The sequence below is a fragment of the Geotrypetes seraphini genome, chromosome 6, assembly GCF_902459505.1.
Source record: "Geotrypetes seraphini chromosome 6, aGeoSer1.1, whole genome shotgun sequence".
Lineage (NCBI taxonomy): Eukaryota > Metazoa > Chordata > Amphibia > Gymnophiona > Dermophiidae > Geotrypetes > Geotrypetes seraphini.
This window is the reverse complement of record NC_047089.1, coordinates 97704467-97730189: the sequence shown is the minus strand read 5'-3', so window position 1 is coordinate 97730189 and position 25723 is coordinate 97704467. Positions and strand designations below refer to the sequence as shown.

The 25723-nt window shown below is 42.1% G+C and overlaps 1 long non-coding RNA gene across 1 annotated transcript in view; it reads right to left on the bottom strand.

Moving 5' to 3' along the window:
- LOC117362092 overlaps positions 1 to 25086 on the bottom strand; it is a 162507-nt gene extending 137421 nt beyond the window's left edge. Inside the window, exon 1 of the long non-coding RNA XR_004539798.1 lies at positions 24859 to 25086. This is a non-coding gene — a long non-coding RNA (uncharacterized LOC117362092). The remainder of the gene's footprint in view (positions 1 to 24858) is intronic.
- Between the last annotated feature and the right edge of the window lie 637 nt (positions 25087 to 25723).

Genomic DNA, 25723 nt, shown 5'->3' with positions numbered 1-25723 from the left:
ATGGAGTTCCTGGAGGGTATGATAGGGAGCAACAAGAGAGACTGAGGAGCAGTAGGCAAGAAATATCCTTATCAATATATAAGACAAATATAAAGACCTTTTTGTTTAAGAATGTCTATACTATCTAAGAAATTCCTTTTCTATAGCAGTAAAGAACATTAGCTTTACCCCCTCCTATCTGTAGGGCCTATTTATTTTTTTCTTTTGTTTGAATATTGTATTTTTTTCCTTCCCCCCCTTTTTCTCTCGTCACTGTGTCTCTTTGACTGTGTATTTCAGTCTGATGTTTTTCTTTTTGGTTTTAAATCCCTCTGTTTTAGATACATCTTTTTAAAACATTTATTGTAAACCACCTATATAGGTGGTATATCAAATATATTATAAATTGAAACTTGTACACTTGAAACCCTCCATCTGTGAAGTCGGACAGCAGGAGGGATGCCCTCTTATTCCCGCCACTACCCCCAAACCCCCAAGCGAATATATGTGGCAGGAAAGATGCCTACTTCCTCTCACCACCACCCCTGAACCCAACCTCGTGAATGTCTGTAGCAGGAGGGATGCCCATTCCCTCCTGCCACCACCCTCAAATTTGCTGATAAATCCCCAGCAGGAGGGATGTCCACGCCTTCCTGCAGCCAACTCCCCAGAACTTCCTCCCCCACCTGGAAATACCTCCCTCCAGAGCGCCCCCACCTGTAGACCCCCTGGCACCCCTGCAACCAGTAGACCCCCCTGGCATCCTCCAGCCCCCTCACACCCTTTCCTTTTAAGATGAAAGTCTGGCCAGAGGAATGCATACACCCTCTGGCCAGTAGGCCCGCCATGCCAAAATGGCGGGTCTTCCCATTCCCGGTGCATTCTGAGATGTACCGGGTAGGGGTCTAAAGCTCTGATTGGCCCAGATACCCAAAGCTTCTCCTATAGGAGGGCCTTAGGCACCTGGGCCAACTGAAGCCTTAGGCCTCCTTTTCAGTGCATCTTGGGATGCAGAGAGAATGGCCTAAGACTCCGATTGGCCAGATACTTAAGGCCCCCTGCTATGGGAAGGGCCTTAGGCATCTGGACCAATGAGATCCTTAGGCCCTTTCCTGATGCATCCCAGAATGCACTGGGAAGGGAAAGGACCACCATTTTGGATTGATGGATCTACTGTCCCTCAAGCCAAACTTTCATCTAAAAAAGTTATGGGAAGGTGTGGCTGGTGTGGGATGCTGAGGGGTGCTGGGTGGGTCTGGTTAGAGAGGGTGCTGGGGGTCTGCAAGTGGGGGGCTCAGGAAAGTTGTGTTACTGGGTATGGGGGGAAGTTCTGGGGGGAGTGAGCATCCCTCCTGCCATAGACATTTGCAAGGGAGTTCAGGGGTGGTGGCAGGAGGAAGTGGGCATCCTTCCTGCCATAGATATTTGCAGGGGAGTTCAGGGGTAATGGCAGGAGGGAGTGGGCATCCCTCCTACCATAGACATTTGTAGGGGAGTTCAGGGGTGGCGGCAGGAGAGAGTGGGCATCCCTCCTTCCATATATATTTACAGGGGAGTTCAGGGGTGGTGGCAGGAGGGAGTGTGCATCCCTACTGCCATGGACATTCACCAGGGGTTTGGGGGTAGTGGTGAGAGGGAGTTGGCATCCCTTTTGACAGCCGACTTTGTGGGGGGTTCAGGGGGTTCCTGCTATGGCTGCTCACTGATCATGGCAGGGAGATTTTCTTACCTTGATCAGCTGATATCAAGGGATCAGGCACAATTCTTTAACCAGCACCTGTGACATGGGCGCCAGTTAGAAAATTGGGTGGTTAGGCGGGGCTAGGAATCTGTCCTTTAGGGCGGAGGCGATTCTGCATCGGGCGCCAGTTTGTGATTCTGAGCTGCTGAGATCGGCGTCCTATACAGAATTTCTCCATTAGTGCAGGGATCTATGCTGTTTTGGGTAATATGATTTACAATGAAACCTGGTATAAATCCTCACTCTCGGATATACTATGTTCTATAAAATTGTGAAAATTATGGGAATGCTCCTGAGCCACCCAAGAGTGAGGTTAATCAAGAACATCAAAAGGCACTAGGAATATCCTAGTACCTAGGAATATCCTAGTGCCTTTTTTGAATTTACGCTTAAAAATGTATGCATTCATCTTGTGGTGGGGAATAAGGGAAGAGTGAGGCATGACCTTAACCCTTACCTTGCATCAGCCGAGTGGAACTGGAGTGGCCAAGTATAATTGGAAACTCAAAATAAAATATGTCTTGCAAAAATAGGTGTGAACTTTCTTATTTATTCCGGAAACTTCAAAACACAAAAAAAGAGTTCATATGGGTGTCTTCATTTGCACCCCAAACTTAGTGCATCATCAGTGCCATAAACAATAATATTATCAGTCTAATTTGATATGCTTCTTCCTCAGGATAACAGTTCAAATTAAGCACCAAAGCAGCTTTTGAACAACAAAACACATGTCCCCAAGTTCTAGATTCTTTATCACTGGCTCCTGTCAGTTTTTGTTCACACAGATTGTACAGCACAGTCCAGTATGGGATTTCCACCCTGCCCCTTAGGGTTCCAGCTTGGCTTTAGCTTGGCCTGGCTTACAAGTGGCTTTGGTTCCCTTTTATTTCTCCTGGGTTAATGGACCATTATGCAAATCTACACAACATTCTCATGCTGCCTCATAGCAGTGCACATTAGGCTAAATTATTCTCATCTTATTTACTGTTAGAAACAGTCATTCACTGAATTCTGTCTCTAGCTTAGTGAGGTAGGGACATTCTTCCCTTGGATGGTATCCCCTCCCAAACCCCGGTAATAAGGTTTAAATAAAGCACTATGTTGACTCTAAACATCAGAACTCTTATCACTGCTATTGCTAGCTCTGGCAGGGAAGGGTTAAGTAATCCCTTCACCTACTGGGAATTTTATCTGTAACAAAAATACTGTGACAATGTGTTAGCCTTACTTTCACCTTGGCTTAACACTCATAAATACCACACTCATGCTGAAACCACTCATACATTAAGGGCAGGATTCACTAAAGTCCCAAAATCTATCCTATTCATGTCCTATCCATTTCTGAGTCTTTGTAGCCGATCGATTCAGTAAAGCTTGTCCATGCAAATGATCCAATCGTAAACACGACGCTATTAGCGCTGAAACATCGATCGACGCGCTTGCACACTGTATCCTTGTTGGTTTTGAAGCTCATAACACATGCGCTAGCTCTTTAGGACTTCACTGCATAGAAATGGGGCGTGGTTTAATCACAGACGTCATTAATGGCCTCCTAATGCGTCTATCGCAAAGCATTGTTGTCGTAAAAAAGGCTGTTAAGTTGCTAGAATGCACAACAGTTAACAGCTGTTGAATGCGCTGGGATCAGGCGCTGTTATATACAGCCTACAAATCCCAGGAGGCGGTGCGGGTCTATCTGTCATGAAGTACGTAGCAACCACTAGCAACCACTAGCGACACCTGACATCTCATGCACGCGACAATCAAGCTGGAAGGAAGGGGGGAGGGATAGCTGGCCCATAAAAGTTTTATTTTATTTTGGATTTTTTTTGTTATTTGGTATTGATATTTGAAATGTATAATGCGCAAGGAGAGCACGGGGTTAATCCGTGATTTTCTCACAATGCACATTACAAATCCGAGATTCACTCCCGCGCTCAATATGCGCATTCCGAAAAAAGAAATAAAAATTATTTCTAACGCTTATGTACATGAAGGTTTACATATATTTAAAAGTTTTGATATATTTAGGATTTTTGGAAGGATAGATATATATTTTTGATGGGGTTCTTAACATGCACGCGTCAGTTGCTAGGCAGAAATAGCCGGCGAGGATATAAACGACTGGTCCTCAGCAATCGTAACTTTTTGAAACGGAAAGGCCAGTCGGTTTGGATGAAATGGTTTCATGAATCGACACGTTAAGAAATTTACATGCCTTTTTACTCATTTGTTCCTATTGCATTTCCAAACAGATAGAAGGATCCCTCGCCTTGTGATATAACCAAAGACAACAAGGAAAGGCAAGAGGGATGTCTTTACAACCAAAACAAGTCTCTATTAGAAACAGTTGGTCTCAACAAGGATCCTAGTTTCGGCGCATAGAAGACGCCTTCTTCAGGAGACACTGACGAGTTATAGGCTATACCTCGTTCTCCCGTGGAAACGCCTGAGCCCTTTCCCTCCAATTCTCCTGTTAGTAGCACAATGCTGTTTCTAATAAAGACTTGTTTTGGTTGTATAGACATCCCTCTTGCCTTTCCTATTGCATTTCTCCACTATCATCTGAGCAAACAGAAACCCATTCCTCACACTCTTCTAACTATGACTCCTTCTCACTTTCCTCAGGCTGTGACAACATTTCTATCTTCTGCTCATGTAGTATCCTCTATAATAAAACCCTAAGCGTGCATGCGCTCTTAGGGTTTTCTGATTGCTGCTGCCGTGCTATGTCCCTCCGTGCTGAATTCCATTTTGGAACACGGAGGCAGAGAACACGCCGGCGACTCTCCCCTCCTGCCCTCACTCATCAACCGATGCCGACGGCGCTGTTCCTCTTCAAAGCAGCCTACTGAGGATCGTGGCTGGCTGTAGAGAACCTCGCAGGCCACTCTGCATCTCGATAGCACATTCCCTCTGATGTATGCAATCGCGTCAGAGGGAACATGCTACCGAAGTGCAGAGCGGCCTGCAAGGTTCGCTACAGTCGGCCGCGATCCTCAGTAGATTGCTTTAAAGAAGAGGAGGGCAGACGCAAACAACAAGGAAGCTGCATGATGGACAGGGGGAGCTTGTAAGGTGTGTTGCTGGACAGGGGTAGCAGGGAAGAGATGCTGCTGGACAGGGGAAGCAGGGAAGAGGAACAGGGGAGCAGGTAAGGAGTGCTGCTGGACAGGGGGAGCAGGGAAGAGGTGCTGCTGGACAGGGGAGACATAAAACGAAGGGAGAAGGGCTGCTGCTGGACAGCGGGAGCAGGCAAGGGGTGATGGTGGACAGCTGAACAAAGAGTGAGAAAGAAAGAAAGACAGACAGAAAGCGGCCAAGGAGAAAGAAAGAAAGAAAGACAGACACACACATCTATTCTAGCACCCGTTAATGTAATGGGCTTAAAGACTAGTTAGTTCTATATCCCGAAGAGACTTATCTGCTTGGGTTCTAAGGGTTCTTTAGCTTGGTTCCTTTTGTTAGCCTTTCTCCCTTTAGTGGTTGTGATAGTAGGGCATCTGCAATTACCCTGCTGCTTCAAAGGAATGGAATATTCTGGTGCCAGCTGCCTACTATGGTAGAAGCACTCTCCTGAAATGAGGCTCTCTCTCTGGTTTCAGATTCCTTGCTTGCTTAACTACCTCCATAGGTGAATCTGAGGCTCTAATTGGCTGTTGCTTAGGCAGCCAGCTTATGTGCACTAGAGTTTTCTCTTGTGTTCTCTTTGCTTCTGTTTGTTCCACCCCACCCCCTGGTGTGGGAAATGTGGATTGTGGGACTGGATTCTTATTCACAGGACCTTTATTATGCAAGGGCAAATAAGCCTTTGGACTAGGAATATCTTTAATTCCTAGTGCCTTTTGCTGTTCTTGATTAACCTCACTCTTGGGTTTATTATCAGTAACAGGGCTGGTTTCAGAACTTGCAGGCTGAAAACTATGAGTTGTAGGGATTTCTGCCTTTTCCCTGTCACAGTCTTTATAGAATACTGACTAGGAAGATATACACTTACATTTAAATTGTTGCCAATCAGCACAGATAATTGATTATTAGAACCCAATACTGGTTCTAATTGGTTCATTATTCAATTAAATTGCATGAGCAAACTGGCATGTGTCTAAATCTGTGTGCACAATTTTGAGCACCATGTATAGAATTTGTAAGTACATGAATATGCTTCTGTGCAGGAGTAAATGTCAACAGCTTTAATCTATCTTCAATTTCCTTATAAAATAAAATAGACTGAAAGTCACCTTCTTGACCGCCAAACCTGGGTAACCAGTTATAAAATTATCTAGTGCCCACATGTTTTGAAATTTTTAGAGGATTCATTCCCTGGGCTATTTTTAGGATGGGAAAAGAAGTTAACGCAAATAGATTATATTTTCAAACCTTTGTATGTTATTTTCCAAGAAAACATATCCATAGGAAGAGCGACAGTCCTGCCATATTCCTTCAGTAGCATCCCATGTCCAGCAATTTGCCCTCTCTTCCACCCACCCCCCATGCATCCCTCCTACCCTCCATCATCCCTTTCAACTCTACTCTTCCTACAATGTGTCAGCTTGATTCTCAAATGCTGCCTGCCACTAACCTGGATGCCTTCTCTCTGCTGCAAAGAGAAACAGGAAACTGGCACAGAGGAGGATGGAACACAGCAGAAGGGAGGCTTCCTGGTTAGTAGCAGGTGGTGTGTGAGAATCACTGCCACTGCCACTGCCACTGACCCATTCCAGGAAGAGGAGAGTGGAGTGAGATGAGAGGGGGGAAGAAGAGATACTGCATAGGGATTGGGAAGGGAGGGAGAATTGCTGGACATGAAGTGGCAGGAACTATAGAGGAAAGGAGGGATTCAGCCATGAAATGGAGAAGAGGGAGAGATGCTGCATGGATGGGGGAGAGAGGATAATTGCTGGACATGGGGTGGAGGGGACTAGAGAGGAAATGAGAGCTGCAACAATGGGGTGGGGTACGGTGCACTAGAGGGGAAGGGTGAGGGGAGGGAGAGATGGTACAGGGAGGAGAGAGGAGAAATATTGGATATAGTGGGGAAGGGGAGGAAGGAAGAGATGCTGCATGGGGGGAGTGGAAAAATCAACGGCAACGGGCCCCCCTCCTGGCATGAACAGCAATGGACCCCCCTCCCGGCATGAATGGCAAGGGGCCCCCTCCCGGCATCAACCGCAATGCAGCCGGATCCGTTACTGGAAGGTCCTACGATGACTGCTTCTGCCAGTCCATCCCCCTCTGACTTCACTTCTTCCAGAGCAAGTAAGTGCCGTCGGAGGAAGATGGACTGGCAGAAGCAGTCATCGAGGGACCTTCCAGTAACAGATCCGGCTGCATTGCGGTTGATGCCAGGAGGGGGGCCCATTGCCATTGCTGTGGGGGGGGGGGTGTTGCCATCAGCTGTTACAATGCTGCTTTCAGGCAAAGGAGCTCAGAGGGCAGAGCCAGCAGCAATGTTTGGAGGGGGAGAAAGGAGCATGGAAGGGTGGTGGAGGAAGAGAAAGGAGGCAGGGTGGTATAGAAGAGTGAGAAGGATGGTATGGAAGGGTGGTGGAGGAAGAGCAAGGGAGCAGGGTGGTATGGAAGGGTGGTGGAGGGAGAGAAAGGGGGCAGATGCTGATGGAACTGTGTGCAGGGAAAGGGAAGGATACTAGATGGAATTGGGTTGGAGGGAAAGAAAGAGGGCTGATGCTGATGGAAGTGGGGGAAGGGAGAGGAGAGAGTGAAATGCTAGACCATGGGGGTGTGGGAGAGGGAAGAAGAGAGGAGAGAGATGCCAGACCACTGGAGGAGGGAATGGAAGAAGATGGATGCCAGACCAATAAGGGTGAAGGGGGAGGCATACAGTTTCTAGAAGTGGCACAGAAGGACAAAAGATGAAAGGAAGATATTGACAAGAAGATGAGGAGAGCAGAAATCTGACAAGACAAAAGTAGAAAAAAAATTTCTATTTCTTTCTTTCTTTTACTTTAGGGGACATGCATCGCTGTTTCTGTGGTGTTGCATTGTATGCAGAGTCCAGCTTCTTGGTGGTTTATTTAACCTTTGTCTACATATTTCTAATTTATCCCCCCTTTTACATAACTGTAGAGCATTTTTTTAGCACGGGCTGTGGCTAAAAACCACACTACAGTTTTGTAAAAGGGCAGGGGGGGGGGAGAGGTTAGTTTGTGATTACATATTCCATACTAGGTGAAGGTGTTTTCTGTGACCTGTTTGTATGAAAGACATGGTTTTTTGTTAGCGTTGATTAGCCTTGTTTGGCGAAATGCATCAGGCATGGTTCTTGGGAGCACCTTGAATTAACCTGATTTGAATCTCCTTATTTCTGCCAATCTTCTTTTGTTTCATGTTGGATTCTTTGGTGGACTGCTTGCCTTTGTTGTTTCGTTGCAAGTTAACATACATGGAGTGGAATGTACTAGAGGAGTTACAGATTTGGTTGTTTATACATACATAGGGGTTACAGTTGGTTGATGTAGAGTGAGGCAGTTGAGAGGCATTGTAAATTTGGTTATTATTATAGACTTATAGTTCAGATAGTATTACTGTTTTACAAATATTTGAATACTTTTATATATGCATGGAAAGGGTTCAGAGTTAAATAATAATAATAATAATTTATTTTGTATACTGCCATACCCAGGGAGTTCTAGGCGGTTCACAACAGATAGATGAATTACATAAAGTGCGATTGAAAAAAGAAGAACATAACAAGGCAATCGTAGGGTCAAACTAGTTTACATTAACAATTTAGGTGAGGGAAGGGCTAAATACAGAGCACGTACAGTGTGTACTGTAAGAGGATATAATTGAATTTATGAGAAGGGGGAACAAAGCATATTAGATGAAAGGGGGGAGCAACAATCTTAGAAGGGTGGTGGGGGGAGGAGGAGGAAAGGTAAAGGAAGAGGTGGGAAGCGTTGAGGAGGGGGAAGGGGAGCGTTAAGGATTTGGTCTGTTGCAAAGAAGAGTTTTGATCTGTTTTCTAGTGTGGAGAAGGGGAACGTTAAGGTGGAAGTGGGGAGCATTAAGGATTTGGTCCTTTGAAAAGTAGAGTTTTGAGCTTTTTTCTAAAGTGGAGGTATGAAGAGGCATCAAGTATAATTTGGGCGAGCCAAGAATTTAGTTTGGCCGTTTGAAAAGAGAAGGTTCATTCGAAGAATCTTTTAAGATGACACGATTTCAGTGAGGGAAAAGCGAACATAGTTATTCTGCGGGAGCTCTTATTATTATAGTTTAGGTTGAAGTGGGGGTAAAGATAGTCTGGTGACATACCAGATACGGTTTTGTAGCAGATGCAAGAGAACTTAAATAGAACTCTGGATTCGAATGGCAGCCAGTGCAACTTGTGGTAGAAAGGGGATATGTGTTCCCATTTCTTCAGGCCAAAGATAAGGTGGATGGCGGTGTTTTGGACCAATCTCAGCTTAAAGTCCTGGGTAAGTAGATGGGAAGGGAAGGAAGGGGGATTTGTTCAGAGATGTTTGGGGGTTGCATAGAAGATAAACTGTGCACTGGTATGCTAATCTTTGTTTGTTTTGAATTTTAAAAAAAGAAATACAAGTGGAAATAAAGAAGTAAATAAGAAAACAGATAAATGGGGGCAGGACATGGGTGAGGCGGGGTGGGACATGGGCAGGACATGGGTGGGTTAGGGGCAGGGCAGGGCTAGGGGGGCCCAGTGTACTTGTGTGCCTAGGGGCCCTTGAAGAATTAATCCTGCCCTGCCTACAACCTTGATCCTAGACCCATGTCCCTCCACTTCACTCCTGGCAACCAATGATGTATTCTTGGAATCCATCTTACCTTTAATAAACGAGTTCCTAAACTCAGGCATAATACCACAGAGCTGGAAATCTGCAGTAATGAGACCACTCCTACAAAAGCCCACCATGGACCCAGACAATCCAAGCAGCTTTAGACCGGTCTCAAATCTCCCATTCGTCTCAAAAATATTAGAAAAGGTAGTGCTCACACAACTATGAGACTTCATGGAGACAAATGCCACCCTCTCCAACTTCCAATCAGGCTTCAGAAAACATCACAGCACAGAAATGGTGCTGGAAAATCCTAGATGATGGAAAAGATGCACTGCTGGTACCTGAGTGCCGCCTTCGACACTATTGACCACTCTCTTCTCCTTTCCAGACTATATACTATCTGAATCCACAATGTTGCACTGGGATGATTCTCCTCCTTCCTAAATGAAAGATCACGGAGAGTACTACTAGGACCTTCCTTATTTGAACCAAAGCCACTCTGCTACGGAGTGACCCAGATTGCCTTACTATCTCCAATCCTCTTCATCCTCTATGCCAGACCAGTACTTGACATTGCAGAAAAATACCAAATCAGAATATACTCATTTGCTGATGACATAGAGCTCTACCTCCTCCTAGGTCAACACCAAGATGCACAAATCAAAATACTTAAATGCTGCCTAACTGAAATAATGAACTGGATGACTATAAATAAACTACAGCTAAACACGTCAAAAACTGAACTACTCTGGTTACACAAAGAAAATTACACATACCCCCATCTGTCCTTTTCCTGGGGAAAAGACACCCTTACAGCCAAGGACAACGTCTGCAGCCTGTGAATGCTTCTTGATTCAAACTTATCGTTCTCAGATCATGTATCCAAATCAGTGTCGTCATCATTTTACCATCTCCGCCAACTAACGTGCATCTGTGCATACTTCTCAGAAACCATTCAACTACTGTATACTTTTGTATTGTCCCGCTTAGATTACTGCATCACACTACTAGTGGGCTTACCTGTTAAAACTCTCTCCCATCTCCAAGGAGTGCAAAATTCTACAATGCGCCTCTTGAAAAGCTTGGGAATCCGCAACCACGTCACCCCTGCATTAGCATCCATGCACTGGGTGCCTATCCAAAAACGCTGCGCCTTCAAAGTCCTGGATCTTGCTTTCAAAATCTTCCACAAGACGATACCAAAGTATTTGACAATAAAACTACAAATTTATGTCCCTGGCCAACCATTGAGATCCCAAGAAGAGAGATAACCGACTCTACCACCTGGTCGCTCTCTCATGACTGAAACAGCCTGCAAATGCTCCTACTTGCATTTCATACCTAGATTATGGCACATCATCCCCGATCCATTAGATCACTAGACAGACTATGGAACTTCAGGATGGCTGTGAAAATCTTCCTCTTTACTAACCAAGTGCCTTAATAACTAGCGCCTCAGTGACTTAGCACCTCCACTACCTGACTGATGAAACTCAAATGCCATTTCTAGTATAACTTAAAAGTGCTACCTACTGTTACACAGATGCTGTACTATCAACCATGTTTAGGCCTGTAATGCAGAAGCTGTACTGTCATCTATGTTATGTCAGTATCGGAGATGCTGCATTATCAACTATGCTATTTCTGTCAAGACTGTATTCTTATGACATGTCTGTCATGTCCTGACCTATATTGTGAATGTACTCTTGTAACCCATTCTGGGCTCCTTTGGGAGGTTGGCTAAATACATGAATAAATAAATAGATAGATATGACAAACATTGTTTGAAATGTCTGCATACAAATGCCAGAAGCCTAAGAAACCAGATGGGAGAGTTAGAATATATTGCACTAAATGAAAGATTCAGTGAGGGGAGGATGAAGTTTAAGAAGTTGTTAAAAATGTGTCTGACTATTTTGTCTTCCTGTGTTACACCTGTTTGTTTTTTATTGATCGTCAGGAGCGCAAGATAATGTGTATGTAATTTATAAACCGCATAGCCAATATGCGGTATATATATTTTTAAATAAATAAATAGGCATCTCAACATTTCAACTCTAAACTAGCCATATTTTGTGTCTAAAACATGGTTTATGTGCAGAAAATGCTATATAAAATTATCCCTGACATGTTTGAATTACACCTCATGTCTCTATTAGTTGTACTTAAGTCATTTGTGTGAAATTTTCCAGAGGCAGAAGGCTTCTGAATTTTTGGCAGTTTTCTATGAGGAAAGTTTAATGACCCTATAAGACTTAACTACTGCAGATTTTATATTCTGAGTAAAATTTTGCATGACTAGTTGCCTAATGAAACAACAAATCTTTTAATTATCTTTAATAATTAATTGCATAGGAATAGCAGCACACAGTGGAAAATGAAAGGGTTTGTTTTCCTTTCAAGTTTTGAGATGTGTCTTGTGGACAAGTATGGCCATTTTGCGAATGACAGGCATAGCACCTAGAAGGTCCATGTTGAAAAGACATTTTACATACTCTCCTTGAGCATAAAACAAAAGTTGATCCAAGAAAGAATGTACTGTGTGAGTATGCCACAAAATAAAATGAGTTAAAAGGCAGTCACCCAATTAATGAGGTAGGGATTACACAAAGGGCTCCTTTTACAAAGCCGCGCTAGCGGGTTTAGCACGCGTGATTTTTCCGCTAACCCCCGCGCTGGCCGAAAAACTACCACCTGCTCAAGAGGAGGCAGTAGTGGCTAGCGCGGCCGGCAGTTTAGCGCGTGTTAAACCGCTAGCACGCCTTTGTAAAAAGATCCCAAAGTGTTATGTTTTCAAAAGTTAGGTACTAGGATTCCTTTAACTGTATATATGAAGGACTTTTAATAGCTTTGAAGGCTAGTATGTGGGAAATGCAGATTCTAGGTCAATAAAGGCATTATCTTTGCGTAGAGTTCTGCTAACAAATAAGAAATTTGATCCTGCAAGCAAAATTCGACCCCAAATACTCATATTATTCTACTTAATATGAAGGATATGGGTTAAGAAATACTTAAAGTTTTCTACTCTGATTTGTAATATTAGAGTTGTAAACTGCTTTGAACTGCAAGTTAGCAAAGGCAGTATAACAAATATCAGTGAGCTATAAACTGTACTGTATAATTCAGTCCATCAGTAGAAAATAAAAATAAAAACACCCAGAGGAAAAGCTGAATGGAATTGTATCAATTTACAGATAAATATTCAGCTGACAGTTATCAGCAATTTTTTTTTTTGCTGCCACTGGCTTTAAGTCCAGGTATTCAATGCAGGGCTATGTCCATGCACTGGTACTGGGTAAGTGCGAAAAAAATGGAAAATAACTAATTAACCCTCCGCCCCTTCTTTTTACTAAGACACAGTAGAAGAATGTTAAATGCTCTGATGCTGCTCCAACGCTCATAGGATTCTTATGAGCGTTGGAGCAGTGTCAGAGCATTTTGCTCTCCTGGCTGTGGAAGAAACCTCTACTGTGGCTTAGTAAAAGGGGACCTAATTGACAATATTCAGCCTTAACTGGTTAAGTTAAAATTGCCAAATATAAGACTGCAATTTATGTGGACCTAATTGGCTGGCTAACTTCACTTTCAGACCACCCACTGAATAGCCAGTTTCGACCTAGGTGATTAGTGCTAATATTTAGTGTTGCTGTTCGGTTAAGTGTCTCTGAATATCAGCGGATAGCCTCACACAGGCTATTTAACAGGGCATGAGAGCTTTCTGCCCAGTTAAATCACTTTGAACATTGACCCTTTTGTTTCTAAAGCCCTTGCTGTAGTCTAGCCTGAATGCAAATAAGCAGGATTCTTTGTTCTATACTAAATATCAAATTCAGATCCCAACTAATTGAAAGTCTTCCTGAACAATTAAGCTGAAATGCTCCATCTACACATTAACATTTTTGCTGAAAGTTAATGTTGACAATTTAGTTTTAGTGCCCTCAAACTGCCAACAGCCACAAATAAGCCTTATGCTCATTTCTTTTCTTCACATTTGGATGTCACAGTTGCAACCAGCCAGGCTGGTGGTACTTTTCTAAACCATGGCGTGGCACGACTTTAGCATTTTCAGTTTTCTGTATTCTGCACAGTGACAATTCACAGGCTAATAGATGCCTGAATTGAGAAGGAGCAGATAAATTCAGAGAAAGAATGATCTTAGATTACATTCTGTAATAATGTTGATTTTTCTAGTTTATCTATATCTAAACTAGTTGCTGTACAGTCTGTCCTGGAATTAAAGCAGGCTTGATGACCCTTTTAACCACTCTTTAGTCTCCGGTGCTTCTGGCTTTAATATTCTCTATCAGAATCATTCGGCTCATCTACAGATGCTAAGCATTCAATCCTGAAGGCTCCACTTCATCATCAGGTAATTAGTATTTTCATTAACTTGCTTATTGTCAAAGAAAATGAGCCTTGATCATCTAATTTTTCCTCAATGAGTTGAATATTGTAATATATCTATAATTAATGTGCTGCATGCCACAAACGTGTAATGGAGTGGAAATCGGAGCCTGCTCCCAGCAGTCACTGTCAGTAAATGTTTGATGAATAAACAGAGAATTTCTAATGGGAAGTGGTGGCGATTTTTATAAGCAGACACAATAAAGACTTTATTAACGTGCTTAAGAAGCATTCTGGGAAATAGAACTGAATGCAATATTATTAGTGTAGGAATCCTTTTGTGAAAAGTAAATTTTACTGTCCCCATAACAAATGTTTACTTGGTTGATATAACTTGTGCCGCATCCTTCTTTTATGGGGCACTTTGCACGCTGATATCATAAAGCTTAGATTAGATGTTTGCTTCTTGTAGATGCAGCAGAAAATGTCACATTAGGGTGGGAAAAAGTATTTGAAACACAGCAATATTCCTTAAAAAGCAGTTACCTGGGATGATGGTTGTTAGGTTTATGAATTCTACTCTGCTTCTGAATCATGTAAATGGCTCAGAGTTGGTGTTAAACCTTCACGGGCCCAGAGATGCATCAGGGGAGAGAAACTCAAAGCTTTCCTGTCGGCTATATCAACCTCACGTAGAGGCACATTTGGGACCCTCTATAGCATGGAAGCCCAGGGCGAATGGTCTGTTGTCACCCCTTAATATTGATCCTGAAATGGCTCAATACGAGAGGGCATGCCAAGCAGCATTTACATATTATAAAATAGCTATTTGGGTTGACTTGGGGACTGTCTCTGCCTTATGGATAATTGGTAAGATTTGCCTCTTTGTGGATGATACCAAAATCTGCAATAGAGTAGACACCCAGGATGGTGTGAGTACCATGAAGAAAAATGTGGTGAAGCTTGAAAAGTGGTCTGAAATTTGGCAGCTAAAATGTAATGCTAAGAAATGCAAGGTCATGCATTTCGGCTGCAAAAACCCGAGGGAACAGTATAGTTTAGGGGTTGAAAAACTTATGTGCATGACAGAAGAGTGTGACTTGGGTGTGATTGTATGTGATGATCTTAAGGTGGCCAAACAGGTTGAAAAGGCGACGGTGAAAGCTAGAAGGATGCTAGGCTACATAGGAAAAGGTATGGCCAGTAGGAAAAAGAGGTATTGATGGCCCTGTATAAGACTTTGGTGAAACCTCATTTAGAATATTGTGTACAATTCTGGAGGCCGCACCTTCAAAAAGATATAAAAAGGATGGAGTCGGTCCAGAGGAAAGCCACTAAAATGGTATGTGGTCTTCATCATAAGACTTATGGGGACAGACTTAAAGATCTCAATCTGTATACTTTGGAGGAAAGGCAGGAGAGGGGAGATATGATAGAAATGTTTAAATACCTATGTAATATAAATGTGCATGAGTCGAGTCTCTTTCATTTGAAAGGAAGCTCTGGAATGAGAGGGCATAGGATGAAGTTAAGAGGTGATAGGTTCAGGAATAATCAAAGGAAATACTTTTTTACAGAAAGGGTGGTAGATGCATGGAACAGTCTCCCGGAAGAGGTAGTGGAGACAGAGACTGTGTCTGAATTCATGAAAGCTTGGGATAGGCACGTGGGATCTCTTAGAGAGAGAAAGCGATAATGGTTACTGTGGATGGGCAGACTGGATGGGCCATTTGGCCTTTATCTGCCATCATGTTTCTATTTTTGAATTTTTTTTTATTATCAAGGAACATTAAACAAAAATTGAATTTCCTCTTAAAATTGCATATCCAGATGTCATATTCCTTTTTTATTTTTCCTGCTTTATATATTATTATAAACAGTTTGATGTAGCCTGGAGAGGAATGGGAGGGGCTATGCTGAAAGGACGATACCAGGACATTAAAGCAGCCTCATCTCCACTAGGACATCCTAGAAGTATGTTGCCTGGTTTTCTAGCATCGTCTTGATTGTGTTAGTTTAAGCTGAGGGTGCAGGAAACTCAAAGTATGACAGGATATATGCAAACAAATTGGATATTTAATCATTTTTAACAAGCCAAGAAGTAAAATTATAGGTTCAAGATTTTTGGGTCCTTTTAGCTGTGTACCATCACTCTGCTGTGGTAACTATTAAATATAATTGTTGAAACGATCTTCATTTGACTATTTGAAACCTCTCCTAGAGACATAGGAGAGATGGAAATAGAGGATATGAATGGAGATTGCAGGCAGTTAGACTTAACGGCCTCTTTTACAAAGCCACGCTAGCGGCTGCCCTGCGCTAACAGCCCTGTAGCCCATAGAGATTTAAAGGGCTTCGGGGCTCTTGCTGCGCGGCAGCCATTAGCGCTGCTTTGTAAAAGAGGCAGTAAGAGGTAACGCCAGGAAATAATTTTTCACAGAGAGGGTAGTTGATGCCTGGAATGCATCAAAATCAGTGAGTAAATTAAAAAATGTGTGGGATAGACATAGGGGATATTTAAATAGAAGGAGGATTGAAGTATAATATGGCAACTGAAATGTTATGATGGGCAAGAATAATGGAAACTAAAGCCAAAACTGGACAGACTTCTATGGTTTGGGTCCTGCAAATGGCAAATGACAGAAAGAAGATTCGCCAAATGCAGTATGGGGAAACAGGCTGATTCCAGACAGATTTCTATGGTCTGTATCCAGAAAATGGCAACAGGAGACACTTCTACAACTCCAGTCTTGTAGATCATCTAATTATCATGTGCTGTGCAGCTCAGGGAGAAGGGAAAGACATCTTTACTGGTAAGTTGAATACTACCATCAATACTTAGAGATAATATATGGTTATAACCAAGACTCCAACAGGTTTGATTGCCTATATGGTTGGCATGCTAGAGATTTGGCAATGAAGTGTTTAAGCACTGCACAGAGTGGTAGGCGTGGCTCTGCCCACCTTGTTGGGCAGACTGCATGGACTATGAGGCTCTTCAGCTGCAATCATTGACTGTGTTACTGTGTATAATTATACTTAGGTAAGTTAAGAAGCCCAAGTTTGACACATTTTAGAAAATTAGAGAAAAGACAATTGGGCTGGAATCAGTGATTATTTTTGGTTTTATTTTTACTTTTAACATTTATTTTTTTGTTTCATATCTCCTACTCATCTTTTCACTCTTTTGTCTTCCCTTTACATAGAATGCAGCTATGTTCCCTTCTCCCAAAATGTAATACAGTAACACTCTTCAGTAGTACAAATTTACACTACCTCTAATCAAAACACTGGAAATATTGGAAAAGGCCTAAGAATTAAGGGGTGGGGGGTGGGGAAAAGTGCAGGTGGTGAGCATGGGTTCAGCTTTGAAGATATAGGAAAGGCTGTAAGTGAGTCTCCTCCTTCACTGTCCCCCTCTACATTGCAGGGGTTGCTTGGGTGGAATTTACACCACCAATACTTTATTGAAAGTCATATCCTCCTTCTTACAACAGAGGCTCTTACCTTTCGTGCACTATCCTTTTCACCTATAAATTTTTCCATTGTCTGTCCGTATAATTGATGCAAATAGAATAGAGTATGACAGGTGATGTGCATTTTCATGTTATTTCATTGAATTTCATTTAGAACGTGCTATAATTTTTAGCACACTCTAAAATTTGTGTGGACTAAGAGGCCTGTTTATTAACATGTGGTAAGGGTTTGTACTTCTGCAGGATGGTAACTGCAAAAGCCCTGTGTTAACTGTTGGATGTTCCCAGCAATTTCCCATTCAGCTAACAGAGAGAAAGTAAAGGGATCTGGACTTAGCTCATGCATTTTTCAGTTGTAGCTGAAGGTGAGCTGCATTTAGGTACTGTGCATTAGGTATTTTCTTGTCCCTGGAGAGTTTTAAATCTAGGGGGTCTTTTACTAAATATTGGTGCACATTATCTGCAGCAGAACCTATTTTATTTCTATGGGTCCTGCTGCAGATAACATGCACTAATCTTAAGTAAAAGACCTCCTAAATATGTACCTGTCAATGTAGGATTAAAGGGCCCTTTCAGTAAAGATTAATGTGCACTAATGGAATTAGCATGCACCAAATCAAGGAAGCCCATAGCTAAAAAATAAGCTTCTTAGCATTTAGCATATGCTAATTAGCATGCGCTAAGCTTTAGTAAAAGAGCCCTTAAATGGCTTACCCAAATTTACAAGAAGCTGCTGTGAGATTTGAACTGGTCTTCCCTGGCTCTCAGCTCACTGCTTTAATCATTAGACTACTCCTGCACTATATGCTAGCAGTTTATTTACATTTTCTATACAGCCTTACGGTAACTTGCAGATCAAAGTGGTTAACAATTAAAATACAAAAAGAGGACAGAAAGGAACCAAGTATAATATCCAATAGGAAAGTAAACATTCATTCAAAACCAATCATACTCATAACTAAATATCCTGAAAGAATTAGGATATGAGCCGAGGATACAACAGAAGTTTGAAGTAAAATACAGTAGGAGGGATAATGACCATGACCTGTTCCCATTCTCAGATAGCTGAAAAAGCTTGCTGAAAGAGCCAGGTTTTCAGTAGTTTCTTGGGAGAGTTCTTGTCTAATGAAAATGGGTAGGGAATTCCATTAAAATGGAAAGGCAAAAAAGAAAGCTCTCTGCCTTGTGGATTCTAATTGTACTTTTTTGGGGTCTTCTAAAACCAGATGGTGATCACTTAGTGAATGGAGAAAGCGAGAGGGGGTGTAGGGTATTGTGAGAAATGATAAGTACAATGGGAAACCTGTTCTCATTGCCTTAAAGGTACCGTAAGTAAGAGGGCTTTAAAAATCAGATGCTGCTCTACCAGAAGCCAGTGAAATTTTTGAAAGAGAGGGGAAACATAATTGTATCATCAAGCATGGCATAAAAGACTAATAGCAGTAGTTTGGATGGCCTATAGTATTTTTAGTTGAGTGTGTGTTAAGCTAAGGTAGACAATATTACAATAATCTAGTCTGGCGATGAAAAGTGAGAGAATAAGTGATTAGAAAGTCATTGTCAAATTATTGTCTTACCGAATATAACTGATGAAGAATATAGTAGCTAATCTTGCAAAAATCAAGTTTCAAGTTTTATTAAAATTTGATTCAGTTGTTTATCAAAGTTTCTAAGTAAAGTACAAAAATTAAAGAGGGTACAATAAAATTAAACAGACATATTGATTTAACACAAAAACAAATACAATCAAACTGACTGAAACAAGCAGGAAAGGAAAGGGAGAAATACATTTGTTACAGGATAGAAGATTGGTTATTTTGAGTGCAAAAGAAAGTTGTGAGTCCAGAGTGATTCCAAGATAGTAGAATGAGTTCACAGACTGAATAGTTGTCTCAAATAAATTTAGATTAATGTTTGGGGGAGGGTGGAAGGATGCTGGTAAACCATCAGGCTATTGTTTTCTGTTTGTTCAATATGAGCGGAAAGTCAATCAGAGATTTGGTACAGTCTTGTAGTGACTTAATACTGGGTGACAATGGATGCAAAAGAAGAGTATTGTTGGCATAGAAATGGAATTAAATCTCTGCAGACTGGATAGCAGCGGCCAAAGGACCAAGAAACAAGTTAAAGTGCAGTGGGGACAAGATTGAACTTATTAGTAGCAGGGATGTAGAAGTGGAAGAGGTCATAGTACCTTTGTAGGATTGTCCATTAACTGAACAGTAGATAATGTCATGGAGTTAACTGTACAACATTACATACTGCATCAGTGACTTGAGTCAGCTGAGAATAAGGCTAGAAGGTAAGGATATTTTATATATTTATAGGGCTTATTCATTCTTTCCAATGGAATTGGGTTTTTTTTTTTTTTAAATAACTTTGGGAATTTCTGAAATTTTCTAAGCTTGTATTATGTTTCTAAATTTTTCTAAATTGTATTATGTTTCTGCTATGATGCTGCATGAGAGTCAAATGTGGATGTGGTGGCCTCATCCATGGTCTCAAAAAGTCAGACCATGTTAGCCCTTTCTATAGAAAACTTAATTGGCTATCGTTTGAAGCAAGGGTCATCTTCAAATTCGCCTGCCTCTGCTTCAAAACCCTAACTGGCTCATCCCTGACATACCTGTCACACCACTTTGTGTCCCAGGCTCTAACCGTACACGCAATGCCCACCTGTTTGCCTACCCCTCTTCAAAGGGATGTATCTCGTTCTGCTGTAGTCCTGGCTGAATGGAGAAACTTTAGCCAGGACTACGGCAGAACGAGACTTAGGAGTAATCATCAGTGCTGACATGAAAGCAGCCACTCAGGTGGAGAAGGCTTCATCTAAAGCATGGCAAATGATGGGTTGTATCAAGAGAAGCTTCGTCAACAGGAAACCTGAAGTCATGATGCCATTGTACAGAGCCATGGTGAGACCGCATCTGGAATACTGTGTGCAATTCTGGAGGCCACATTACCGTAAGGATGTGCTCAGAGTTGAATCGGTTCAGCGGATGGCCACCAGGATGGTCTCGGGGCTAAAGGGTCTCCCGTACGAGGAAAGACTGAGCAAATTGCAGCTCTACACTCTCGAGGAGCGCAGGGAGAGGGGAGACATGATTGAGACATTTAAGTACATCACGGGACGGGTCGAGGTGGAAGATGATATCTTTCTTCTCAAGGGACCCTCGACCACAAGAGGACATCCGCTCAAGCTCAGGGGAGGGAAGTTTCGTGGAGACGCCAGGTAGTACTTCTTCACGGAGAGAGTGATTGAGCACTGGAACAAGCTTCCAGTGCAGGTGGTCGAGGCACGCAGCATCCCAGACTTCAAGAACAAATGGGATACCTATGTGGGATCCCTGCGAGGTCATGCCAAGGGATAGGGTCACTAGGACTGAATGAGCGGGTCAGTAGAGTGACAGTATAATCACAATTATACTTTAGGGGGTCAGTAGACTTAGGGTAAGTAAATAGTGTGGGCAGACTTGATGGGCTATGGCCCTTATCTGCCGTCATCTTTCTATGTTTCTATGTTTCTATCTACAAAAGATTCCTTGACAAAACCCTCTCTTTCCAAGCTGGCAAATGGAATGACTGCTTGACCACCCTCATCTCTCTTGCCCCATCCAACTATCCTTCAGGAAATCTCTCAAATCATACTTCTTTGACAAATTCCTCTAACTCCTTCCCTCCCAACCAAACTACTAATCTTGACCCCGCCTCCCTTCCTTCCCATCCTCTCCCTTCTCACCTTTTTACCTCATCTCCCCCGTTCTTTCCTTTCCCCTTTCTGCACCCCCTTGTAACTGTTATTGGATCATTTTGTAATTGCTACTGGTTATACTATACACTTGATAACTAACTCTCTGTATCCTCGCTGCATATGTACAGTCTCTTCTCTTGTAAACCGCTCTGAACTGTTTTGTGGTATTGCGGTATACAAAAATAAAGTTATTATTATTATTATTTCCTGATGGTCTAGAATAGTAAGCTTTTCAAAAGTCATCTAATAATGAGATTACTATTAGGGCTACAGTTCTGATTTCTTTCTTTTTAGAAACTGCAGTTCAATTTTCCCAAAAATGGTCAGTTGTATATCTGTTACTTGATGTGTTAAAGGCTATGTTGACTATTAATTGAAAAACTTTGTTCATAGAAAGAATGGTGATGGATTGTCACTGGGAGATGCTGGGGTTAGGTGGGGTGGTAAGCATATTGCAATTATATATGAGTTCATGTTCTTTGTCATGCAATCTTTTTATTAATATTGACATAATCACCAAACAGAAAGTTGTTTTTTTGCTCTGTTTGGGTTTGCTTTTGTTAACTTGTATCTTTAATTTTCTCTACATTTTCCTTTTTGAATTCATTGTAAAAAATATATAAAATAAACAACTAGACATACAAAACTACTAAACTGAAAAATATTAAAATAATGAAATTAAAAACATGCTTTACTATGGTTTAGAAATGTAAAATACCATTCTTCAGAGCTCTTCCAATAGTGAGTTCCATAATGCTGGACCGGAATATGAAAATACTCTTTTCCAAATCTCTATTAGTTTAATTATAGAGACAGATGGTAGATTCAATAAATAACTCTGAGAAGATCTTTTTTTTTTTTTTTTAATTATTTATTTATGGAATTTCAAATAAACATACACCATAAAAATGCATAAAGAAATAGAAAGCATATTGCTAATTCCAAAACAAATCACTAAACATTATTTCCCATTGAAATTCAAAAAGCAAATATATTATAGCAACTTTCTCTATAAGTCCTCAATTAAGCTGGGGAGAGGATAAGGAAAAAGAGGCACATCTCAGAAAAAAGAAAATAACTTAATTAAATCAATAATATCAATAATGACAACGTCTCGCCAGTTAAACTACTACAATCTTCCACTTACTAATAATTATTATAATAATTATACTCTTTCCCCCTGACCCGATACCTGTACCTGTATTTTACGCTTATTCTCAAGAAAAGCCTCCAATTGTTTGGGATCAAAGAAAAGATATCTATTTGACTCATATAATATTAAACATTTACAAGGAAAACGCAAAAAGAAATGAGCACCCAGGGCTATCACCTGAGGTCGTAGAGCCAAAAATTGCTTCCTTTTCTCCTGAGTGTCTACACAGACATCAGGGAAAACCCAAATTTTACCTCCCAAAAACAATTTATCAGAGTTACGAAAAAACATTCTCATCACCCAGTCCTTGTCAGATTCAAAAACAAATGTAACTAGGAGTGTAGCTCTTATACACTCTTCTTCCAAAGATGTTTCTAATAATTGTGTTACATTTAAACTGTCCATCGATAATTCTCCTTGGGAAGAAGATTATCGTTTCTTCCCCGGCATAGAATAGACTCGAGAAAATGGAGGCACAGTTTCCTTTGGGTCCCCCAGAACTTCCATCAGATATTTCTTAAGCAGTTCAATGGGGGCTACAGTCTTGGATTGAGGAAAATTGATAAAACGCAGATTCAACCTACGGGTATAATTCTCCATTTTCTCCATTTTATTCCTCAGTCCAGTCATACCTTGTCCATATATCAAGGTATTAGATTTTAAATCCTTAAGACTTTGTTGAACTTCCTCTACTTTTTTCTCAAGCTCAAAATTCTTTGCCTCCTGGATGACAATACGTGTTTTACAGTCTTGCAAGGAATTGTCCACCAAGACCTTATTTCCAATGAAAATCTTCTCTAAACGAGCTACAGCGTCCCAGATAGAGTCTAAAGTAACATGGGGAGGTTTAACCAGAGGTGTAATTTGCTGCTCACCAATATCCTGCCGCTGACCAAAATTCTCAGACCTGGAACTCTCTCCGTGCCTCTCCTCTACACCTCCTACGGCACCTTCAGGAACCAGGTGGAGCTCAAAACTCGCTCCCATATTGTCTCCCAGCGAACTGGTTTCTCCTCTCATGCTCCGGATACCGCCCTCCTCCATTGAGAAATCCACAGCGCCAATCATAGCCTGCGTGCTCAATGCTTGTTCCGGCAGCGTCACCATGCCTGGGTCAGAGGGTGGAAGTCGCTCCTCCGGGCTTAGCGTGACATTGAGCTCGGGTAAGGCCGCCCCTTCGCCAGCACCCGCTCCGGGGATATTCGCTGTTCGGACCACAAATCTCTCCATGGTGGAAAGGGGAAAAGGAGAGGACTCGGAGGGGTAAGTCCTTACTTTCCCCTTTCTCTTACCTATGTTGGTGTAATTCAAAGCGCTTAAACAGCAGAAGAAAAATAGACTCCAACAGTAGCCTTCCTCAGCGTGGTTACCAGCGAGACGCCATCTTAACTCCTCCCCCGAATCCTTCAACTCTGAGAAGATCTTAATTACTTAACAGGTATATAAATGGAAATAACTATGTACATTTGTTAGTATGTATGTATTTGGCTCATTAGCATGCCCTAAAATATATCAAAGGAGATTTTAGAAATGACATACATATTGAAATTAAAATGTTCAGATCAGGAAAAATAAAATTCTGGTAGTATTTTAGAAAAGGATCTGTCAACATAGAGCTGTATTGTATACATAGGATGTGTATGTGCTGTGACAACATTCATTTTGCAATGGTCAAAGCCCCCACCAACATGTACATCTACATACTGTATAGTCACATAAACATTGTGACCGGGCTAGGGATAAGCCTAGCGCTGGCAACCTGGCTCCCGCCCCAGGTGCAAGTATTAGCGCTCTTTGGAGGACCACTCTGGAATAAGCAGAGAAAAAGAAAAAAAACTTTCCACCAATAATTTTGAGTTCCAAGTTTTATTATCCAGTTCAGTTTGCACTGGTTCTAAAACAGCCACACCGGCCAATGATGCTTGGAAGAGATTTATCACAAACAAAAATTCTCCTTATAGCCACTTTTTGTATCAATCAGAAATCCCCCCCCAAAAACAAGTCCCTTTTAATCGGGTTCCTTTCTCACAGTTCGGCTCCAATGCTTTGCACAGTTCTGGGCAGCATTCTGGTTTCAATAACTTAGATACAAGAGCCCCCGGGGACCAACTGGCTCTGGGCTTTAGCTCTACTCTTTTTAAGCTTGGCACAATTATTGTATTGAGCCCACTGTTTCTTCAGGAAGTTCTCCCCACCTGACTGCCTGAAGTATGAATATCCCACTGACCTTTCTTATTTCTGGGCAGTGGGCTGGGAACCATCCACCCTTGTTTTAATGGTCTAAGATTCCCTTCCCAAAAATTCCCACTATTAGGGATGTCAATGTCAGGTCACTGAATCCACTCCGGGCTTTATTTCTCCTTCTAAGGTTAGTTAGCATTACCCATCCCCCTCTCACTATGCTTTGCTTGCATATTAGGATTCTGGTTTAATTTCTGTTGCTAACCAATCCTCACATTCACACATTCATACATTATACAATCCCACCTAAGGACAGAAATTTTTTTTTTTTAAGTACTTTAGACCATTGTTACAGAACAAACTTTCATTCCCTTCCCCCACACAGTACCTTACTGACTCATGCTGCATTCAGACATATAGTCTAAGGCTTCTGGGCTGCAGTTCATTTCATTCCCCTCAGAGATATCTCCCTCTACCTCCATAGGAGATTCCTCACTGTCTGAAGCTGGATAGGAGCTATCTTCTGGAATAGCATTTGGCCAGCCCTGCTCATGGAGCTTTTCCCTTCCAATTAGCCTCTGCTTTGAAAGCAAAGTTTTTCCAGCATGGCAGTGCTGTGGGACTGGTGGTTTCTTAGCAGAAAGCAGTAAGACAGAGCTCCTAGCCTTCAATTCCCTGTTCTGTGAGGAACTTCCTTCCCTCCAGGTTCTGGATTGCCTGTGGGTGTTCTCAGCTGGCTTTGATTTATCTTGCTGGGGAAATATCATTGGTGCTCTAATCATGTTCTGCCTGTCAGCTCCACCCCTTTCCTTAACCCTTGCTGTATCAGATTGCCTGACCAGAGGTTTAACAGGAGAATTAACAGATAGTTTATAAAAGGGACTATAGTGGCTTGGAACAGGTATTCTGTTCTCTGCTATCCCTTCTCTGTTCTGCCTTGCCTGTCTGATCTTAACACTGGGAGCAGGTTTAATGGGTAGCTTCCTTGGCTTAGGAATAGGCACATTTGCTTTAGTGGCAGGGTTTAAAGCAGGTTTTGAACCCATGACAGGGGCTTCCCTGTCACAACATATATGTTGTTTTTTCAGAACACCACACTCAAATAATCTAATATAATAAAGCCCTAAGCGCGCATGCGCACTCCCACCTGCATGCGCCCGTTTTCTGTGCACTGTAGGGCACCGCAGGTAGGAGTGCGCATGTGTGAGAATCCCCCCCTCCCCGAGGTGATATAGGTTGCCGCGGCTGTTGGCAGCTGAAGGCCGCAGCGGCGGCTGTCGGTGGCTGCAGGCCGCAGCGGCAGATGTCTGCGGCTGTCAGCAGCTGCGGAGTCCTTTGCTG